Genomic DNA, 22,844 nt, shown 5'->3' with positions numbered 1-22,844 from the left:
TTGCGCATCACTGCATACTCAATCTTGTCACATTCTTGAATGCTGCTTGGCTGGCCCCCTCTTTCCAAGCCAACAGATTCAAAGAACAGAAGTAGAGACTCTGATGGCTCCTGTCCAGGGCTCTCTGACAGCCTTGGCACTTTGGCAGGTGGTGAAGAGACAGATGGTTGCTCTTCAGTGCTCTGGCCCTGAGAGGACGTGGAAGTCATTGAAGTCGATGCGTTAGCTGCCATCCATCCGACAACGGCTTCAATTTGTTCCTCCCGCAGCAGTGGGGTACGGCGAGGTCCTACAAAGCTGCGCATAAAGGACTGTTGCCTGCTAAAACTGGGGGATGCTGACTCACTGTTGCCCGCAGCAGGCACAGAATCCCCATGTCCTCTCCCTGCAGAATCCCCACGTCCTCTCCCTGCAGAAACTCCATGCCCACGTGCCTTACTCCCTGCCTTCTTCATCTTGATAGACTGATAAAGATAGGCAGAAAAGTACAAAGGGGGGCTTAGTGTGCTTATTCCTGAACAGCTGGTAATAGGTATAAGAAACACTAATTTTATGAAGTGTGTGTGTGGACTACACTTTAATAGGAGCTAATGTGACCTACACAACTGTCAAATGGAGTGTTTGGTGAACTTTATTTTGTTTGTTTTTTTGAAAAAAAACTAAAATGATGTGGCCAAAGATTTGAAAGCGATAGTATCACAAACGTTTTGGAGCTATTACAATGCAGGAAGGTAACCTACAATGCAAAAGATGAGGCTCCAAAAAATAGGGTAATACTAATCTGGCTGCAGCTGAAGGGCACAAGCCAGAAAAAAGGCTCCTCTATCTACTCCTACAGTATATAGTGTTTGCAACCAACCAGTGTAGATGGATATGGATGGATGCACACTAATAGGAGAATAAAAAATGAGCTGCAATAAAAGAAAAATATGTGTGAGGCAGTGACGCACGCGGAGCGGCCTACAACCAGATGTAGCTGCAGAACACACTACTCAGCGTGAGCTGCACTCACACACAGTCAGAGACCTCTCAGACAGCCGTGAACAGTGCAGATAAGTGGGCACTAGCACTGAAAGGCTGCAGAGAGGGTCTGCTGTCTACTCCTATAGTGTTTGCAACCACCATATATGGATACGGATGGATGCACACTAATAGGAGAATAAAAAATGAGCTGCAATAAAAGAAAAATATGTGTGAGGCAGTGACGCACGCTGAGCGGCCTACAACCAGACGTAGCTGAAGGACACACTACTCAGCGTGAGCTGCACTCACACACAGATACCTCTCAGACAGCCGTGAACAGTGCAGCAAACTGGGCACTAGCACTGAAAGGCTGCAGAGAGGCTCCGCTGTCTACTCCTATAGTGTTTGCTTCCAACATATGTGGATACGGATGGATGCACAGTGCACACTAATAGGAGAATGAAAAATGAGCAGCAAAAAAGAAAAATATGTATGAGGCAGTGACACATGCTGAGTGGCCTACAACCAGACGTGGCTGCAGGACACACTACTCAGTGTGAGCTGCACTCACACAGACCTTGCAGACAGCTGTGAACACTGCTGCAAGGCAAAATAAAGCTACAGTGGTGGATTATGTAGCCTGGGTATAGCACACTATGATTGTGAAAATCGCTATCTTTAACTGTCCCTCACAGTCTTGAACAGCAGCCTGTCCCTAACTGAATTCACAGCAGAGTGAACCCGAAATGGCGGCGGCAGCGGCTTTTATAGTGCATCATGACATCATTTCAGCAGCCAATCACAGCCATGCCATTAGTTAACATGCCTACATGCCTAACAGGATGTGCCCACACTTCTGAGGATTGTCATTGGCTGAATCAAATCAAAGTGGCTCATAGCATTATGGGAACTTCCGATTCCGGTATTCGATATGCTAAAAGTTTCAGAACTCAGTATCGGAATTCCGATACAGTGAATATCGCCTGATACCCGATACTTGCGGTATCGGAATGCTCAACACTACTTACCATATAACTTAGAATAAAGACCAATCCAGACACTCAACATGCAGATACATGGTTTGGGGTGTTTTCCCCTTATCGGTGTAATTTGACTTCATTGGGATATAAAGGGTAATGTCTGTACTTTGGATTTAGAAAAGTGTTCTGCGCGTTCATTTTAGTTTGAGAGAAACTTGCCTGAATGCTCCAAAGGTGTCTGTTCAACAGAGTTTGCAACATTGGCCAAGTTCACACATTCAGTATTTGGTCAGTATTTTACATCAGTATTTTTAAGCCAAAACTAGGATTGGGTGATAAATGCAGAAGTGGTGACGCATTTCTATTATACTTTTCCTCTGAATGTTCCACTCCTGATTTTGGCTTCCAACTAATGTAAAATATAAAATACTGACCAAATACTGAATTTGTGAATGTGGCCTTAGGCTACCAGTCTCCAGTTGGAGTCATTGATATAAGGTAGCACACAATCTTTTGGTTTCTTTTCTTTTGAGGTAGTTGGTAGTAGACTACTTCTATTGCGAAAGAAGTTGTTGATCAGTCGAGTGGGAGTTGTTTTGTGCTTTGTGCTTGGATGTAAAGGCTTCACATTTATTTAGCACACCAGCAATAAAGAATAGGAAATTGCATGATTGAACTGAACTTTTGAATCACTATTTTTGTTAGCATTTGATCCAACTTTTCCTACCACTATGCAGCTAATCTTCCAAAACTTTTTCATTTTTGTCATTCAAAATAATACGATGCTGTGCATATTTTGGATAATTTAATAAATATGGATGCATTATGTTTACAATTGTTATTTTGGCTTGCATGTTAATGCATTTTTTCATATAAATGTTTAGCTAATTTTCATAACAATTTTGTCCTACATAACTCTATTTCATTTACACAATTGGTACTTGACTATTTCACAAAGCTATCCCACTGAGAACACTCTGTCTACCCTCATAATAAAGAAGTCCAGCATCAAATGTGTCAATTTTGCTTTGTCATGAAAAAAGAAACTTTGCTAAAGTTAATGGTTTCAAAATGTAACATTGCCAAGTCTTGGCCTGAATAATCCCACAATGTTAATGAGACAAGCTTGAAGTTGCCCAGTGTTCAGTATGCATGCACAAACTGTATTCCAACTCCATTTTCGAACTTGTAAAAAATACAAACTAAGAAGATTTCTTTGCATTTCTAATATGTTTTGTCCCTTTGAATAGCCATCATGGCGTTTCATGTTTTTGTTATAAAAGTCACCAGAGAAATCAGATAAAAACTGCCACCTGAAGAAATTGGCAGAACAGAAACTAAAGCAATCCCAATGCTACACGTTTTATCTGTTTGCAACGCCAGATGTAAAGATCTACAATGCTCACAAAAGTGGTTTTCAAATGTTTTGAAATTTAATGTTAAAGAACATTTCTCAGCTCTCCCTTGGATTATTGAGAAAGAAAATCTATGCATATTTTATGTATGCCCTAAATAATATACAACGGAAACAACATTGAGAACTGCTGCAGAATACAAATATGCCATTGTCTTCTTTGAATGACCTGGAAATTATCTTAATGTGAAATATAAAACTGTATAAACAACCAATAATGCTACCGACAGGAATTATTTTAGACATTCTAGCAGGTGTGTGCAATTCGAGATTTAACCCTAAATTCTCTAATATCCCTATAAACTATTATTTTCTGGAATTTTAAAATATTAATTTCCAAGTTTTATGCAAATTTGAAGTTTCTAAGGATTTCAATAGATATGGTGGTTGTTACTAATCTACACTGACATTTAGTGCTAATTGTAATTCTACGAATTGCTGCATTGAGAGAAAATATATATTAAAGATGCATAGACTCTGTTAAGATTCAGGACTGCAGTTTTGGTAGCAGAAGGCACATGCAACATGTTAAAAGCTAACTATCAACACTTTTATACATTTTTGGATTTAGTATGGGGATGGCATTGATAGCATTTAAAAGACAGTATCACAATGTCACCTTAGTCCTTTGCCTTGTTAAAGGAACCTGTCAGCCTGTCAGCCCAATTTTACAGTTAGACTTAGTGTAATGATTGCATAGGTGAAAACCCACCCCAAAAAATTATATTTGCCAATTTTGAGAAATTGTCGTATAGAAGCCATACACAAATTAGGCTGGAAATTCACTGGGAGTGCATCTTACAGCCTGTTTTGCAAGTGGCTTCTATGTTAGATTTCTCATGATTGTCACATTGCATCTCTAAACACAAGGTGTTATTTTTGTTGGGGCACAAGCTCCTATGCACCTATATCACTACTTCCATCTAAAAATCCACTCTACGCACTACCACACAGTCTTACAGCAGCGCAAAGCTTTTTAAACAGTTCTGGGTAATAGTAAAGAATGAAATGTAGAATGAATGCAACAAATCAAAAATGTTATTATTTCTGCCTATTATTTTGCAATTTGGTCAGGTAATAAAAAAAAATCACAATAATAAATGTATAGAAACAGAACAAGCAAAAAGTTCAAGTTAGAGAATAAACTCTTAACTTCTAAGATTATGGTGAGATTTTGGCGAGTTTTTGAAGCTTGTGTATTTTTGCGTGAAATAACACAACATTTACAGATCCATCAATGTGGATGGGATTTTTAGAAATTTCATGTCCATTGTACTTTTTTTAATGCTGTGTGAACTGACCTGCGGTGTGTTTTTGACATTCACAACATGTTGGTTTCTCTTCCATGTATGCTGACATTTATATTCAGAAAATCTACAGTTAAGAAATGCATTGGCGTTTTTAATTCATTTCCTTAAAGCGAACCTGTCAGCAGGATTTTTGTAACTATAAGCATTGTCATTTTACCACTGTTATACTGATTGAAATGATACCTGGGGTGAAGAAATCCATCTTGTGGTTCTTGTGTAATCAGTGTTAGAAGTTTTTAGATAATGAGATGCTGTCTTCTGGAGCGGGACTATAGGTACTGTCACACTTAGCGATGTACCAGCGATCCCGACCAGCGATATGACAAGGTCAGGATCGCTGGTACATCGCTAAGTGGTCGCTAGTGAGCTGCCACACAGGCAGATCTCACTAGCGACATCGCAGGGGACGGGGATCGCTACTTACCTGTCACACCAGGCGATCCTGCGTCCTCCCGCCCGGCTCCACGCGTCGCTAGTCCTCACAGCAGGAAGCGCCACAGGAAGCTGATGACGAGAAACAGTCCTGAACGTTCTCGCGCGATCAGCGATAAGCAGCGGGGGAGCCGGTCGCTGGTAAGTATCAGACACAGAGATATCGCTAGCAATATCGCTATAACGTCACTAGTTATAGCGATATTGCTAGCGATATCTCTTAGTGTGACATGCCCTTATAAGCAGGGCCTTATCAGAGAAACCAAGGAAAGACCTGCCCACAGCCCCCCCCAAAGCACAATCTGTCTCTCTCTGTCTCAATGATGAGGAATATGTTTGTGCTTCAGGGCAGCCTGTGGGGAGGTCTCTTTTTGATTTCTCTGGCCTCTAGCACCAAGATAAGACTGTGCCTACAGTCCCATCTCCTGCCTTGGAGCATCTCATTAACTCAAAACTTCTAAAACAGATTACACAAGAACCGAAAGACGGATTTCTTCACCCCAGATATAATTTTAATCAGTGTAACAGCGGCAACATGACAGTTGAGTTCACAAAATCCTGCTGACAAGTTCGCTTAAAGGAAATGGATGCCATATACGCATTACTGTATCAATAAAGTTTTGTCAAACTCAAACACCAAGAACCCATGTAAAAAATGCACTGGAAAACTCAATGAAATTAAACACAAGTAACTAAGTTTACCTCATAGATACAGAAATGCTGCAAAAAAATCTTCTACATTAGCAACTCATCAAACTCTCATCATGGAAACATAATCAAATACTCAGCAATGTGCCATTCTTTTTATTGAAGGGGAACAACTATGGATAAGCAGCTCAGGTATTCAGTTGTCACAGTGAGATGGGCGCAAACTTTTGTTCATCATTTTGCTACTTGTATATTATTAGCTGTTGGACAGCAAGCTAATGATTTTAATAACTCATAATTATTGGTGACTTGTTAGAAGATATAAGTGGTAGAGATGAACAGTGAACAAATCAATTTGATGTAAATCAAATGTGTGATGAATTTTAGGAAATTTGCACATTTTAGTTAATTTGAGCAATATTCATTTGATTCAATCAATTCGCCAAAAAAAGCCTGCCGTCATTTTACTCATTGCAGAAAATAGCATGATCCACATGACTTCAGGCAAAGTGGACTTCCCAATCCCATGCAGCTATAACATCACATGGCATAGCACAGCCAATCAGGAGGAATTGTCAGAACTTGTGTAACAACCAAGGCAGGAAATGCAGCAGCCATGTTAAAGTGATTCAGGATAGTAACAGAACATCAGAGCTCACAGCTCAGCAATAGAGATGGTAAGTGAAGGCCCTAAAAACATTGATTGGACAAATACTCCAGACAGTAATGTATTGTATTTTTAAATCAGTGAGGAAAATGAGTGTGATAGTCTGTAAATAATACAGAGATTCACTTGATATGTGAGAGAGATAGAAGTGCTAGCATCATCAGTGCCAAACTCTGTGTGATTGATCATTTGTATGGTACAGCTGCAATTTCTCTTGCTGCATTTGAAATACATATTTTTTTCTTCATGGTTAATGTACTCAAAAGCAGCAGCAAGACAACACAATATTAAAAAAAATAACAAGTGTCAGATTGCTTGTTTGTCACAAGCTACTGTACTGAGATTTTGCATCGCTTGTGCAATCTATTTTGTGAAGGGGAAATATTTTTTTTTTTAAACTACAAAATAAACCACCCCAAAATACATTTAAATGTCAATCTCTACCTCACAAAGTGTGCATGTGACAATAGATGTCCTTTTTTGCACATTTTTTTGCTAGTCAAATTTTACAATTTTTGCATTACATTCTTATATTAGGCTTTTTGGACATGTACCAAGGATTTCTTGCTACATTCGTTTTGACAAATGTTGAATAATTGGTACTGAAAATAATTGTCAAAAGTTAATTATAATATTGTACAAAATGCAAGGTAAAAAATTGACAATGGCAATAAACAGGGTTGTGTAAAAGAAAAAAGTACTACCAAATGCACATCATAATTGGCCTCCTTTGCTTACTGCAAATGCATTCATGGATACGGGGAGTGAAGTGCATTTCATGGCACATCACTCCTCTCAGTCATTGTAGAATGATCTTACCTTTAACAGAGATATTATCATTTTGAGACAGTGTTTTTCATAGTCATCCTTGTCCGCTGTTGTAAGAGTTAATCCTTTGCATTGCATACAATTCAATTCCACTCTATCTGTTCTGCTTCTTAGTTGCCTAAAGCTCCCATTACACATAACGATGTCCCAGCGATTCCACCAATGATACGACATGATGGGATCGCTGGGACATCGTTAGGCTGATCGCTGGTGAGCTGTCACATAGACAGCCCCAGCGATCAGGACCAGCGATGCTGGACGCTGGTTTCTAATGTAAATTTCGGGTATCCAGGAGCTGCAGCTCCTGGATACCCGCTGTTTACCTGGGAAACCGGCGTACACGCTGGTTTCCAAGGTAAACATCGGCTATCTAGGAGCCGCGCGACTCCTGGATACCCGCTGTTTACCTTGGAAACTAGCGTGTATGCCAGTTTCAAAGGTAAACAGCGGGTATCCAGGAGTCCCGGCTCCTGGATACCCGATGTTTACATTAGAAACCAGCGTCGCTGATCGCTGGTCTCTCACTGCCACATGCAGCGATGCGCGCTGGCCAGCGGGAGACCAGCGATCGAAAAACGGCCCTGGCTGATGCTGCACGATCAGCGATAACCGGCAGGGGGGCTGGTCGCTGATCCCCATCACACACAGCGATCTCGCTGGCGAGATCACTGATGTGCCACAAAATCAGCGATCTCGCTAGCGAAATCGCTGTGTGTGACGGGGCCTTAAGTCACAGTATTCTGGTAGCTAAGGAAGATATTTCACAACTTATTCCTGTTAATTTGCCAGGTTGAGATGAGCAGCCAGGCTTTGAATTCAGATGACAAGGGGCAGGAGGAGATGGATTCAGCATAATTCAAACATATAGCTGTGTTGGTGGATATGTCAGCCATGGCAATAGGGACACTGGCAGTAGCAGCCAAGGTGGTAGTGGCACTCTAAGTCAGGGCAAATCTACAGATGAGTATCAGGCATCAAGGAGTGAATGAACTTAAGATATTTCCTGCAAGAGGAAACTGCCAGTTCAGTCAGAGGTAAAAATGAGGATTGTGTGATGGACAAGACCTGGAAATAAGATCAGGGTGCTGAGGAAATGGCATCATCAGAGGACAAAGGTGGTGGTGTCTGCCATAAAGAACTGATCAAAAAGATCTTCCAGGGAACATCTGCTTCTCTGATTAGTTCGGGAGTACATGATGCAAAACTGCTGTTGATGGAGGAATCTCAACCATACATGAAAGCTCTGGTGGCGGCGAATGCTACATGTGGGCATCTCTTGTGTGGGAATTCTTTTCAACTTTGCCAGAGGATCAAACTGTTGCAGTGCATAGACCCTCCTTTAGAAAAATAAACAGTAAAACTACAGTTGTGGCCAAAAGTATTGACACCCCTGCAATTCTTTCAGATAATACTCAGTGTCTTCCTGAAAATGATTGCAAACACAAATTCTTTGTTATTATTATCTTCATTTAATTTGTCTTAAATGAAAAAACACAAAAAGAATTGTCCTAAAGCCAAATTGGATATAATTCCACACCAAACATAAAAAAGAGGGTGGACAAAAGTATTGGCACTGTTCGAAAAATCATGTGATGCTTCTCTAATTTGTGTAATTAACAGCACCTGTAACTTACTTGTGGCACCTAACAGGTGTTGGCAATAACTAAATCACACTTGCAGACAGTTGACATGGATTAAAGTTGACTCAACCTCTGTCCTGTGTCCTTGTGTGTACCACATTGAGCATGGAGAAAAGAAAGAAGACCAAAGAACTGTCTGAGGACTTGAGAAACCAAATTGTGAGGGAGCATGAGCAATCTCAAGGCTACATGTCCATCTCCAAAGACCTGAATGTTCCTGTGTCTACCGTGCACAGTGTCATCAAGAAGTTTAAAGCCCATGGCACTGTGGCTAACCTCCCTAGATGTGGATGGAAAAGAAAAATTGACAAGAGATTTCAATGCAAGATTGTGCAGGTGTTGGATAAAGAACCTTGACTAACATCCAAACAAGTTAAAGCTGCCCTGCAGTCTGAGGGTACAGCAGTGTCAACCCGTACTATCCGTCGGTGTCTGAATGAATAGGGACTGTATGGTAGGAGACCCAGGAAGACCCCACTTCTTACCCCGAGACATAAAAAAGCCAGGCTGGAGTTTGCCAAAACTTACCTGAAAAAGCCTAAAAAGTTTTGGAAGAATGTTCTCTGGTCAGATGAGACAAAAGTAGAGCTTTTTGGGCAAAGGCATCAACATAGAGTTTACAAGAGAAAAAAAGAGGCATTCAAAGAAAAAACACGGCCCCTACAGTCAAACATGGAGGAGGTTCCCTGATGTTTTGGGGTTGCTTTGCTGCCTCTGGCACTGGACTGCTTGACCGTGTGCATGGCATTATGAAGTCTGAAGACTACCAACAAATTTTGCAGCATAATATAGGGCCCAGTGTGAGAAAGCTGGGTCTCCCTCAGAAGTCATGGGTCTTCCAGCAGGACAATGACCCAAAACACACTTCAAAAAGCACTAGAAAATGGTTTGAGAGAAAGCACTGGAAACTTCTAAGGTGGCCAGCAATGAGTCCAGACCTGAATCCCATAGAACAAATGTGGAGAGATCTAAAAATGGCAGTTTGGAGAAGGCACCCTTCAAATATCAGGGACCTGGAGCAGTTTGCCAAAGAAGAATGGTCTAAAATTCCAGCAGAGCATTGTAAGAAACTCGTTGATGGTTACCGGAAGCGGTTGGTCGCAGTTGGCTAAAGGTTGTGCAACCAAGTATTAGGCTGAGGTTGTCAATACTGTTGTCTGGCCCATTTTTGGAGTTTTGTGTGAAATGATCAATGTTTTGCTTTTTGCGTCATTCTCTTTTGTGTTTTTTCATTTAAGACAAATTAAATGAAGATAATACCAAAGAATTTGTGTTTGCAATCATTTTCAGGAAGAAACTGAGTATTATCTGACAGAATTGCAGGGGTGTCAATACTTTTGGCCACTACTGTATAAATCAGCACATGAAGTGGCATCACCTAGTCTCATGGGAAAATAAGTCTGGCCAGCAATGTGAGCAAGGCTTAGTGTGAATTCAGCAAAATGGCAGCAGCTATAAAGTAATATTTATGTTAGAAAAGTGTTAGAAGGTGTTAAAAAACAATAAACTGATATGCTAATCTCTTATCGGCTCTACTCTTACTTGTCTGACCACTGCCTCCAGCCCTGTTCCTTGAAAGGCCTCACCCTCCTTCTTCTTGTCCATATGCTGCCAATGACAAGTAGGTCAAATGCTGTTATGTATGGTGCAAAACACAATAATAAATTTGTGTTGCATCCCATATGACCACAGGAGGTGCTTGCCAGGAGATTCGGGTAGAAAAGCAGGAGGATTCAGGAAGACTGAATGCGGATCAGTGTCTGGAAAGAGCCAAAAAGAGGTGAATTTAACAGTTAATTGTGTTTTCCTTCATAGCAGATTTGATTCATACCAAATTTATTCCATGCAAATCTGGTTTCATAGAATCATAGAATCGTAGAGTTGGAAGAGACCTCCTGGGCCATCTTGTCCAACCCCATGCTCAAAGCAGGATTCGCTAAATCATTCCAGACAGATGTCTGTCCAGCCTCTGTTTGAAGACTTCTATTGAAGGAGAACTCACCACCTCTCGTGGCAGCCTGTTCCACTCATTAATCACTCTAACTGTCAAAAAGTTTTTTCGAATATCTAATCTGTGTCTCCTCCCATTCAGTTTCATCCCATTGCTTCTAGTCTTTCGTTGTGCAAATGAGAATAAATATGATCCTTCTACAATGTGACAGCCCTTGAGATATTTGTAGACATTATTAAGTCTCCTCAGTCTTCTCTTTTGCAAGCTAAACATTCCCAAATCCTGTAACCTTTCCTCATAAGACAGGGTTTGCAGACCGGTCACCATTCTGGTTGCTCTTTTCTGAACTTGCTCCAGTTGATGTCTTTTTTAAAATGTGGAGCCCAAAACTGGACACAGTATTCCAGATGAGGTCTGACCAAAGAGGAGTAGAGGGTAGAGTTGAGCAAAACAGGCCGGTGAGATTTAAAAGTCGCCAAAACGAAACCCGACCACAGTGTGAAGTTGGCCATGCGGTTGGCGACCCAAGCGCCGAAGTCGGGTTTCGTCGAATGCTTGACTTTTTTCAGCCAATTAGAGAAGCGGAGTGTAGCTGGAGTGGGAGTGGGAGTGAGAGAGAGGGAGAAGAGAGAGAGATTTCGCCGCCTCTAGAGTTAAAATTCATGCCTGGTGTGTTTACAGTCCTCCACTCACTGCCGACTTATCTCCCCATTGACTTTGATTGGGTTTCGTGTTTCACGACTTTTCCCTATAGTCGGCCAATTTCGTTAGACTCGACTCTTGAGAAAGTCAGGTTTCATGAAACCCGACTCGACCCTAAAAAAGGGAAAGTCGCTCATCTCTAGTAGAGGGCAATAATGACTTCACGTGATCTAGACTGTATGCTTCTGTTAAAACATCCTAGAATTACATTTGCCTTTTTTGCTGCTGCATCACACTGTTGATTCATATTCAGTCTGTGATCTATTAGTATACCAAAGTCTTTTTCACATGAGCTGTTGCTTAGCCCTATTTCTCCCATTCTGTATATGCTTTTTTCATTTATATTGCCCAGTTGTAGTACTTTACATTTTTCCCTGTTAAAAACCATTCTGTTAGTTGCTGCCCACTGCTCCAGTTTATTTATATCTTTTTGAATCCTCTCTCTTCTCTAGTATTAGCTATCCCTCCTAGCTTTGTGTCATCAGCAAATTTAATCAGTTTACCCTCAATTCCTTCATCTAAATCATTGATAAAGATGTTGAACAATACAGGGCCCAGGACAGAGCCCTGTGGTACCCCACTTGAGACATTCTTCCAAATGGATGTGCAGCCATTTACGATCACACTTTGGGTCCGATCACTAAGCCAGTTATGAATCCACCTAACAGTTGCCTTGTCCATTCCATACCTAGTCATTTTTTCAATAAGGATTGTGTGAGATACTTTGTCAAATGCTTTGCTGAAGTCAAAATATACTATATCTACAGCATTTCCCTGATCCACCCAATCAGTGATTCTGTCATAGAAGGAAATTAAGTTAGTCTGACATGACTTATTAGTTACAAACCCATGCTGACTCTGTTTAATCACTTCATTCTTATCCAGGTACTGACATATATGTTGTTTAATAATTTGTTCAAAGATCTTTCCTGGTATAGAAGTCAGACTCACCGGCCTATAGTTGCCTGGGTCCACCTTCTTCCCCTTTTTGAAGATAGGAATGACATTTGCTCTTCTCCAGTCTTCTGGGACTTCTCCTGTTCTCCAAGAATTTTCAAAGATTATGGAGAGGGATTCAAAAATTTCTTCTGCTATCTTCTTCAGTACTCTGGGGTGTAATTCATCTGGACCTGGAGACTTGAATTAATATAGGTTAGCTAAGTGTTTCCTCACTATCTTTCTGTTTATAGATATCCTGGACTCTTCTATTCCCTTAATAGGATAGTAAAGAATAGTTGATGTTACATTTCCTTTCTGAGAGAAAACAGATGTAAAATAGTAATTTAAAAGTTCGGCTTTCTCACCATCCTGTCTTACCATTTCAGCATTTTCATCCTGTAAAAATCCTATAACATCTTTGACTTTTCTTTTACTTTTGACATATCCTCAAAATCCTTTTTTATTGTTTTTGATGTTTCTTGCAAGCCTCAATTCATTGTCAGCTTTAGTAATCTGATTCGTGCCCTGCAGGTTCTGCAGACATCATTTTATTCTTCTTTAGATAAGCCTCCTTCTTTCCATTTTATAAACATTTCTTTCTTCTTCTTTAGCATGTGCTTAAGTTCTGTGTTCATCCATCCTGGTTTCCTTAAACACTTCCTATTCTTCCCTCTTTTCGGAATTGTTAACAATTTTGCTTTGAGTATTTCATTTTTCAAGATTTCCCATCCTTCCTGGACATTTTTGTCCTTAAGGATATCCAGCCATTGGATCCCTCCAATTCTCTTTCTGAATCCCTTAAAATCTGCCTCTCTGAAATCTAACCTTGAAGTCTGAGCCTTCACAGGTCTTCCTCCTCTAGTTATCCAAAATTCTAAAATAGCATGGTCGCTACCTCCTAGGGTCCCAGCCACTATTACCTCCTCAACCATTTCCTCCTTGTTTATAAGGATTAGATCCAAGGTAGCAGTTCCCCTTGTTTTCTCCCCTACCTTTTGGAAGATAAAGTTGTCAGCAAGAGAGGATAAGAATTTCCTTGACCTGTTAGTTTTGCCTGAGAGAGATTCCCAACAAATGTCTGGAAAGTTGAAATCTCCCACTATGTCATATTTTTTGGAGAACTTGGCCATTTGATGCATAAAGAGTTCATCCATATCTTCAGCTTGCACAGGCGGCCTGTAGTAAATGCCTACAATGGTGTCCTTTCCATTGTTCTGTCCTTGTATTCTTACCCAAACAGTTTCCACAGAACTCCAGTTTCTTATTTGTCTACCTTTACATCTGTCTCATATTTCTTTCCATATTATTCTTTCTCTTTTTTATCTTCTCTTTTTTTTCTATTATACACTAAAAGCTAAAAGTCAAAAATATTCATTTTATTTATTACACTGTAACAATGTGAGAAATTATTAATTTGCAACAACTATTTCTATTACATTCTATGTCACAGACACACTTTGAAATAAATATTACATGCATGATATATGATCACCTTAGTATCCATGGCACACATTCATATTTTGCTTTGGGTAAAACAGAATATAAGTATAAAAGCCATAGCATCATTTCTGCTGACAAGGGAATATTGAAAGGGATAATATTAGCTGCAGTTCAGTGATGAGAATGGTGTGACAATTCCTGCTCTCTCTTCCCCTATATTTGACATATTTTGTTTTTAAGCTGTGTTGTGCCTCATTTGTATGGTAAAACATTCACAGGGCAATGCTGAACATTCCTCTTTTGTTCCCAATTTTCTACAAAGAAGGTTCACAGAAAAGCAAGCATTACCGAAAGCATGCTTGATACAGTATATTGATCTGGCTTTAGTTTAAAATAGGCCTGTGAAATGATTTTTTTTTCATGTATATCAGAGTGACACCTCCAGCAATCTGTTATTGTGTTTATAGAGACAATTTACTGTCTGTGAGCTTCACTCCCTCTAATCATATGAAAGAATGAGAAATAAGACTATGCAAACAAAAAAGGCTATCAGCCACAGGCAAGTCACAGAAGCCAAAGGAAGAATCGACAGTCATGAGCTAGTAGAAAGATCCATGATCTCTGTCAGCAAGGTACTATATACAGTCATATGTTAAAGTTTGGGCACCCCTATTAATGTTAACCTTTTTTCTTTATAACAATTTTGGTTTTTGCAACAGCTATTTCAATTTCATATATCTAATAACTGATGGAGTCAGTTATATTTCTGGATTCAAATGAGGTTTATTGTACTAACAGAAAATGTGCAATCTGCATTTTAACAAAATTTGACCGGTGCAAAAGTATGGGCACCTCAACATAAAAGTGACATTAATATTTCGTAGATCCTCCTTTTGCAAAAATAACAGCCTCTAGTCGCTTCCTGTAGCTCTATATGAGTTCCTGGATCCTGGATGAAGGTATTTGTGACCATTCCTGTTTACAAAACAATTCCAGTTCAGTTAAGTTTGATGGTCGCCGAGCATGGACAGCCCGCTTCAAATCATCCCACAGATGTTCAATGATATTCAGGTCTGGGGACTGGGATGGCCATTCCAGAACATTGTAATTGTTCCTCTGCATGAATGCCTGAGTAGATTTGGAGCGGTGTTTTGGATCATTGTCTTGCTGAAATATCCATCCCCTGCGTAACTTCAACTTCGTCAATGATTCTTGCACATTATTGTCAAGAATCTGCTGATACTGAGTTGAATCCATGCAACCCTCAACTTTAACAAGATTCCCGGTGCCGGCATTGGTCACACAGCCCCAAAGCATGATGGAACCTCCACCAAATTTTACTGTGGGTAGCAAGTGTTTTTCTTGGAATGCTGTGTTTTTTAGCCTCCATGCATAATGCATTTTTGTATGACCAACAACTCAATGTTTGTTTCATCAGTCCACAGGACCTTCTTCCAAAATGTAACTGGTTGGTCCAAATGTGCTTTTGCATACCTCAGGCGACTCTGTTTGTGGCGTGCTTGCAGAAACGGCTTCGTTCGCATCACTCTCCCATACAGCTTCTCCTTGTGCAAAGTGCGCTGTATTGTTGACCGATGCACAGTGACACCATCTGCAGCAAGATGATGCTGCAGGTCTTTGGAGGTGGTCTGTGGATTGTCCTTGACTGTTCTCACCATTCTTCTTCTCTGCCTTTCTGATATTTTTCTTGGCCTGCCACTTCTGGGCTTAACAAGAACTGTACCTGTGTTCATCCATTTCCTTACTATGTTCCTCACAGTGGAAACTGACAGGTTAAATCTCTGAGACAACTTTTTGTATCCTTCCCCTGAAAAGCTATGTTGAATAATCTTTGTTTCCAGATCATTTGAGAGTTGTTTTGAGGAGCCCATGATGCCACTCTTCATAGGAGAATCAAATAGGAGAACTACTTGCAAGTGGCCACCTTAAATACCTTTTCTCATGATTTGATACACCTGGCTATGAAGTTCACAGCTCAATGAGGTTACAAAACCAATTTAGTGCTTCAGGAAGTCAGTAAAAAGTAGTTAGGAGTGTTCAAATCAAGAAAATGATAAGGGTGCCCATACTTTTGCACCGGTCAAATTTTGTTTAAATGCAGATTGCACATTTTCTGTTAGCACAATAAACCTCATTTGAATCCAGAAATATAACTGAGGCCATCAGTTATTAGATATATGAAACTGAAATAGCTGTTGCAAAAACCAAAATTGTTATAAAGAAAAAAGGTTAATATTAATAGGGGTGCCCAAACTTTAACATATGACTAGTGTTGAGCATTCCGATACCGCAAGTATCGGGTATCGGCCGATACTTGCTGTATCGGAATTCCGATACCGACTTCCGATATTTTTTCAATATCGGAAGTCGGCATCGGAATCGGAAGTTCAAAGTTGATTGACAGCCTGACGTCATCATGATGCGCGGTGTGTGCGCATCATGATGCGCCGTCATTTCGGGCCTTCCGGGGGTCTCTGCCGGCCTGCCGGGGGGATGTGCCGGCCTGCCGGGGGGCTGTGTGGACTGCCCGGGGTCTGTACCGGCCTGCCGGGGGGCTGTGCCGGCCTGCCGGTGGTCTGTGCACCCTGTGGGGGTCTGTACCGGCCTGCCGGGGGGCTGTGCCGGCCTGCAGGTGGTCTGTGCACCCTGTGGGGGTCTGTACCGGCCTGCCGGGGGGCTGTGCCGGCCTGCCGGGGGGCTGTGCTGATGTCCGGGGGTCTGTGCAAGCATCGTCCGATGGGACTACAAGTCCCATCTGGCGATGCCTGCTACCATGACAGTGATTGACACATTAGCCAATGATGGGACAGTAGTAGTCCCATCATCCGGCTAATGTGTTAAATGTTAAAAAAAAAAAAAATACTACATACATACTACATGCATGCTACATACATACTACATGCTACATACATACTACATACATACTACATACATACCACATATATACTACATACATACTACATACATAACACATATATACTACATACATACTACATACATACTACATACATACTACATATATACTACATACATACTACATGCTACATACATACTACATACATACTACATGCATGCTACATACATACTACATGCTACATACATACTACATATATACTACATGCATGCTACATACATACTACATGCTACATACATACTACATATATACTACATACATACTACATACATACTACATGCATGCTACATACATACTACATGCTACATACATACTACATATATACTACATGCATGCTACATACATACTACATGCTACATACATACTACATATATACTACATACATACTACATACATACTACATGCTACATACATACTACATATATACTACATGCATGCTACATACATACTACATGCTACATACATACTACATATATACTACATGCATGCTACATACATACTGCATGCTACATGCATGCTACATACATACTACATACATACTACATGCTACATACATACCACATATATACTACATACATACTACATACAATACATTCATACAATACATACATAGACATACAGTACATATAACATAGAGTAACATACTTACCAATACTTGTCACATTGTTCCCCGAAGCCATTGTCTTTTACGGAATAAATATTAACATAACAAACCACAAAAATACTCACCCACGATCCGAAGCAGTCCACGAGTGTGTCCCACGACGATCTTGGGTAGAGAACTGCAGCATCAGCTGTTGCTGCCGTTCTCTACGGGCTGCAGGAATCCAATGACGGAAGGTAGGTATCCTTCCGCACTGTATTCCTCCGCCACTTAAAAAAAAAAAAAGTCCCTAGTCTCACTTTATGCCATTGCTGCGTGGGAATTTCCCACACAGCAATGGCATAAAGTGAGACTAGGGACTTTTTTTTTTTTAAGTGGCGGAGGAATACAGTGCGGAAGGATACCTACCTTTAGAACTTGCAGTCTTCATTGGCCCCTATCTCCTCCCTCTCATGTCCTGATTCTGCATTGAAGCATTACAATGAAACACTTCAAAGTGCCCTGGATGAATTTGCACCCCCTATAAATAGAACACCACAACGCAGACGGCGACAACCCTGGCACACGGTGCAAACACGTTTCCTGCAGCGGTGCTCCAGGTGCGCCGAACGTCTGTGGAGAAAATCCAATCTACACGAAGATTTCATCCATTTTAAGTTTATGCTTAGAACATACAACACTGCCCTTCATCTCTCCAAACAAACCTATTTCAACACCCTCATCATCTCACTGTCCAATAACCCGAAACGTCTCTTTGACACTTTTCATTCTCTACTCAATCCAAGAGTACAGGCCCCAACCACGGAGCTCCGAGCTGACGATCTGGCCAATTACTTCAAAGAAAAAATTGACCAGATCCGACAGGAAATTATCTCCAAATCCCCTCATACCATGCACTGTCCTCCCTCCCCCACTGCATCTAACTCACTCACTCAGGCTCCTTGCATCTTCTCGCCCAACTACTTGCACCAGTGACCCATTTCCGTCACCTCTCCTCCAGTCCCTTTCCCCTGCTGTCACCCCTCACCTAACTAAAATATTTAACCTCTCTCTCTCTTCTGGTATTTTTCCCTCCTCATTTAAGCATGCCATCATACATCCACTACTTAAAAAACCATCCCTCGACCAAAACTGTGCCGCTAACTATAGACCTGTCTCTAATCTTCCCTTCATCTCTAAACTCCTGGAACGCCTGGTCCACTCCCGTCTTATCCGCTATCTCTCAGAAAACTCTCTTCTCGACCCTCTCCAATCCGGTTTCCGCTCTTTACACTCCACTGAAACTGCCCTCACTAAAGTCTCTAATGATCTGCTAACAGCTAAATCAAATGGTCATTACTCCATGCTAATTCTCTTGGATCTCTCTGCAGCATTCGACACTGTGGATCATCAGCTCCTCCTCACTATGCTCCAATCCATTGGCCTCAAGGACACCGTTCTCTCCTGGTTCTCCTCCTATCTCTCCGACCGCTCCTTTACTGTTTCTTTTGCCGGTTCCTCCTCCTCTCACCTTCCCCTTACTGTTGGGGTTCCTCAAGGATCGGTTCTAGGCCCCCTCCTCTTCTCCTTGTACACTGCCCCTATTGGTCAAACAATCAGTAGATTTGGTTTCCAGTACCATCTCTATGCTGATGACACCCAATTATACGCTTCTTCTCCTGACATCACGCCAGCCTTTCTAGAAAACACTGGCGATTGTCTAAACGCTGTGTCTAATATCATGTCCTCACTATATCTGAAACTGAACCTGTTAAAGACTGAACTCCTTGTGTTTCCTCCCGCTACTAATGTACCTACACCCGACATTGCCATTTCCGTGTGTGGTTCCACTATTACTCCCCAGCAACATGCCCGCTGTCTTGGGGTCATACTTGATTCCGAGCTTTCCTTTGCCCCCCACATTCGATCACTGGCTCGCTCTTGTCATCTGCACCTCAAAAACATTTCTAGAATTCGACCTTTTCTTACTTTTGACTCTGCAAAAACTCTTACTGTTTCTCTTATTCATTCTCGTCTCGACTATTGTAACTCTCTTCTAATCGGTCTCCCTCTTACCAAACTCTCCCCTCTCCAATCTGTCTTGAATGCTGCAGCCAGGATCATATTCCTCACCAATCGTTACACCGATGCCTCTACCTTGTGCCAGTCATTACACTGGCTACCCATCCACTCCAGAATTCAGTATAAACTTATTACCCTCACCCACAAAGCCCTCCATGGCTCAGCACCACCCTACATCTCCTCCCTTGTTTCAGTATACCACCCTGCCCGCGCCCTCCGTTCCGCTGATGACCTGAGGTTAGTATCCTCAATAGTCAGAACCTCCCACTCCCGTCTCCAAGACTTTACACGTGCCGCGCCAATTCTTTGGAATGCACTTCCCAGGTCAATACGATTAGTCCCCAATCCCCACAATTTTAAGCGTGTCCTGAAAACGCATTTATTCAGACTGGCCTATCGCCTCAACACATTAACCTAACCTATCCCTGTGTGGCAGAGCCAAAAGTTTTACCATAACCAGGTTCCCAGCATCATGTTCCCACATGCTTTATGCATCCATTAGCCCTCTGTGTCTGTACTGTTAGACACTTAACATTATGGCTGGTCCATACAATCAGGGCAACTGTTACCACCCACCTTCCGTGTCTACCTCTTTCCTCATAAACTGTAAGCTTGCAAGCAGGGCCCTCACTCCTCTTGGTATTTGTTATAATCTACTGTATGTGATTATTGTTATGCTGTAATGTCTATTGTCTGTACAAATCCCCTCTGAAATGTAAAGTGCTGCGGAATATGTCGGCGCTATAAAAATAAAATTTATTATTATTATTATTATTATTATTATTATTATTACCTTCCGTCATTGGATTCCTGCAGCCCGTAGAGAACGGCAGCAACAGCTGATGCTGCAGTTCTCTACCCAAGATCGTCGTGGGACACACTCGTGGACTGCTTCGGATCGTGGGTGAGTATTTTTGTGGTTTGTTATGTTAATATTTATTCCGTAAAAGACAATGGCTTCGGGGAACAATGTGACAAGTATTGGTAAGTATGTTACTCTATGTTATATGTACTGTATGTCTATGTATGTATTGTATGAATGTATTGTATGTAGTATGTATGTAGTATATATGTGGTATGTATGTAGCATGTAGTATGTATGTAGTATGTATGTAGCATGCATGTAGCATGCAGTATGTATGTAGCATGCATGTAGTATATATGTAGTATGTATGTAGCATGTAGTATGTATGTAGCATGCATGTAGTATATATGTAGTATGTATGTAGCATGTAGTATGTATGTAGCATGCATGTAGTATGTATGTAGTATGTATGTAGTATATATGTAGTATGTATGTAGCATGTAGTATGTATGTAGCATGCATGTAGTATATATGTAGTATGTATGTAGCATGTAGTATGTATGTAGCATGCATGTAGTATGTATGTAGTATGTATGTAGCATGTAGTATGTATGTAGCATGCATGTAGTATGTATGTAGTATGTATGTAGTATATATGTAGTATGTATGTAGCATGTAGTATGTATGTAGCATGCATGTAGTATATATGTAGTATGTATGTAGCATGTAGTATGTATGTAGTATGTATGTGGTATGTATGTAGTATATATGTAGTATGTATGTAGCATGTAGTATGTATGTAGCATGCATGTAGTATATATGTAGTATGTATGTAGCATGTAGTATGTATGTAGCATATATGTAGTATGTATGTAGTATGTATGTAGCATGCATGTAGTATATATGTAGTATGTATGTAGCATATATGTAGTATGTATGTAGCATGTAGTATGTATGTAGCATATATGTAGTGTGTATGTAGTATGTATGTAGCATGCATGTAGTATATATGTAGTATGTATGTAGCATATATGTAGTATGTATGTTGCATGTAGTATGTATGTAGTATGTATGTTGCATGTAGTATATATGTAGTATGAATGTAGCATGTATGTAGTATGAATGTAGCATGTATGTAGTATGCATGTTGTATGTATGTAGCATGTAATTTTTTTTTTTTTTTTTACATTCAACACATTAGCCGGATGATGGGACTACTACTGTCCCATCATTGGCTAATGTGTCAATCACTGTCATGGTAGCAGGCATCGCCCGATGGGACTTGTAGTCCCATCGGACGATGCCTGCACAGCCCCCCGGAGCCTGCGCAGCCCCCCGGCAGGCCGGCACAGCCCCCCGGCAGGCCGGCACAGCCCACCGGAGCCTGCACAGCCCCCCTGGCAGGCCGGCACAGCCCCCCGGCAGGCCGGCACAGACCACCGGAGCCTGCACAGACCCCCTGGCAGGCCGACACAGCCCCCCGAAAGGCCCGTACAGACCCCAGAGAGGCTGTACAAGGGAAAAACAGGATTTTTCTTATTCCGATACCGGAAGTCCCATAGACTTGAATGGGACTTCCGGTATCGGAATCGGCGATACCGATACTTTTTTTTAAGATCGGCCGATCCATTCCGATCCGATACTTTGAAGTATCGGACGGTATCGCTCAACTCTACATATGACTGTACCTACACTTAAAATACTTATATTTAAAAGTTTAATCCTTTCAGGATTCACTAATTCTAATTATTTCATTATCTGTTCCACTTGTTTTTAAGATTTAGATTTTTGTCCCGTCGACTTGTATATATTTTTTAGTGATAATGGCGTAACTTGGTAAAAAAAAACTACTTATTTTTAATATTAATATTTTTTATACAGTTTGAACAAAATGGCATAGCAGTTTCTTAGTTTCATGCAACTGATTGTTGAAGTTACAGTTCCATAGTTAAAGTTATATGTAAATGATGCAAGTTTAATTAAAAAAAAAAAATTTAATTCATTTTGCAACTTATTTATATTTATCTATTTTGTTATTTTATACTATGATTTTTTATTTTTTATTCAGTTAAATTAACTAGTCCCTGTAAAGATTTTTAATTTCTGATTTTATATTTTTAATTGCTACATACTGTAATATAAGAGATTGCCAATATATTTTAATACATTAGTGTCCATGCATTTTTTGAACTATACCTAAGATATGCTCAAACAACAATTTTAGATTGACTACCCTAGTGCCTTACTTAAGCCATCCATATCCATTAGATGACTATTGGAAAAACGATGCTTTCCAATCATTTGGCCAACAACCATTACAGCTATCTCTACCAAACACAGGAGCGCTCAGTGGACCAAGCACTCCCGTGTTCTCTATGACAAAGCTACTGATTGACATCTTTGCCATTGGCTTGTCTCTGGAGAACAATGGCATCAATGGTCCAAAATCGGAAATGTACCATTGACATCTCCTCTCATGACACAATAGTGTCAGCTGGAGGTTCAGCTGACGTTGGTCTAATGTC

This window comes from Dendrobates tinctorius, unplaced genomic scaffold, assembly GCF_039654945.1.
Source record: "Dendrobates tinctorius isolate UK_male_01 unplaced genomic scaffold, ASM3965494v1 ptg000111l, whole genome shotgun sequence".
Taxonomy (NCBI): domain Eukaryota; kingdom Metazoa; phylum Chordata; class Amphibia; order Anura; family Dendrobatidae; genus Dendrobates; species Dendrobates tinctorius.
The sequence above is the reverse complement of the archived record's forward strand: the minus strand, read 5'-3'. Positions refer to the sequence as shown.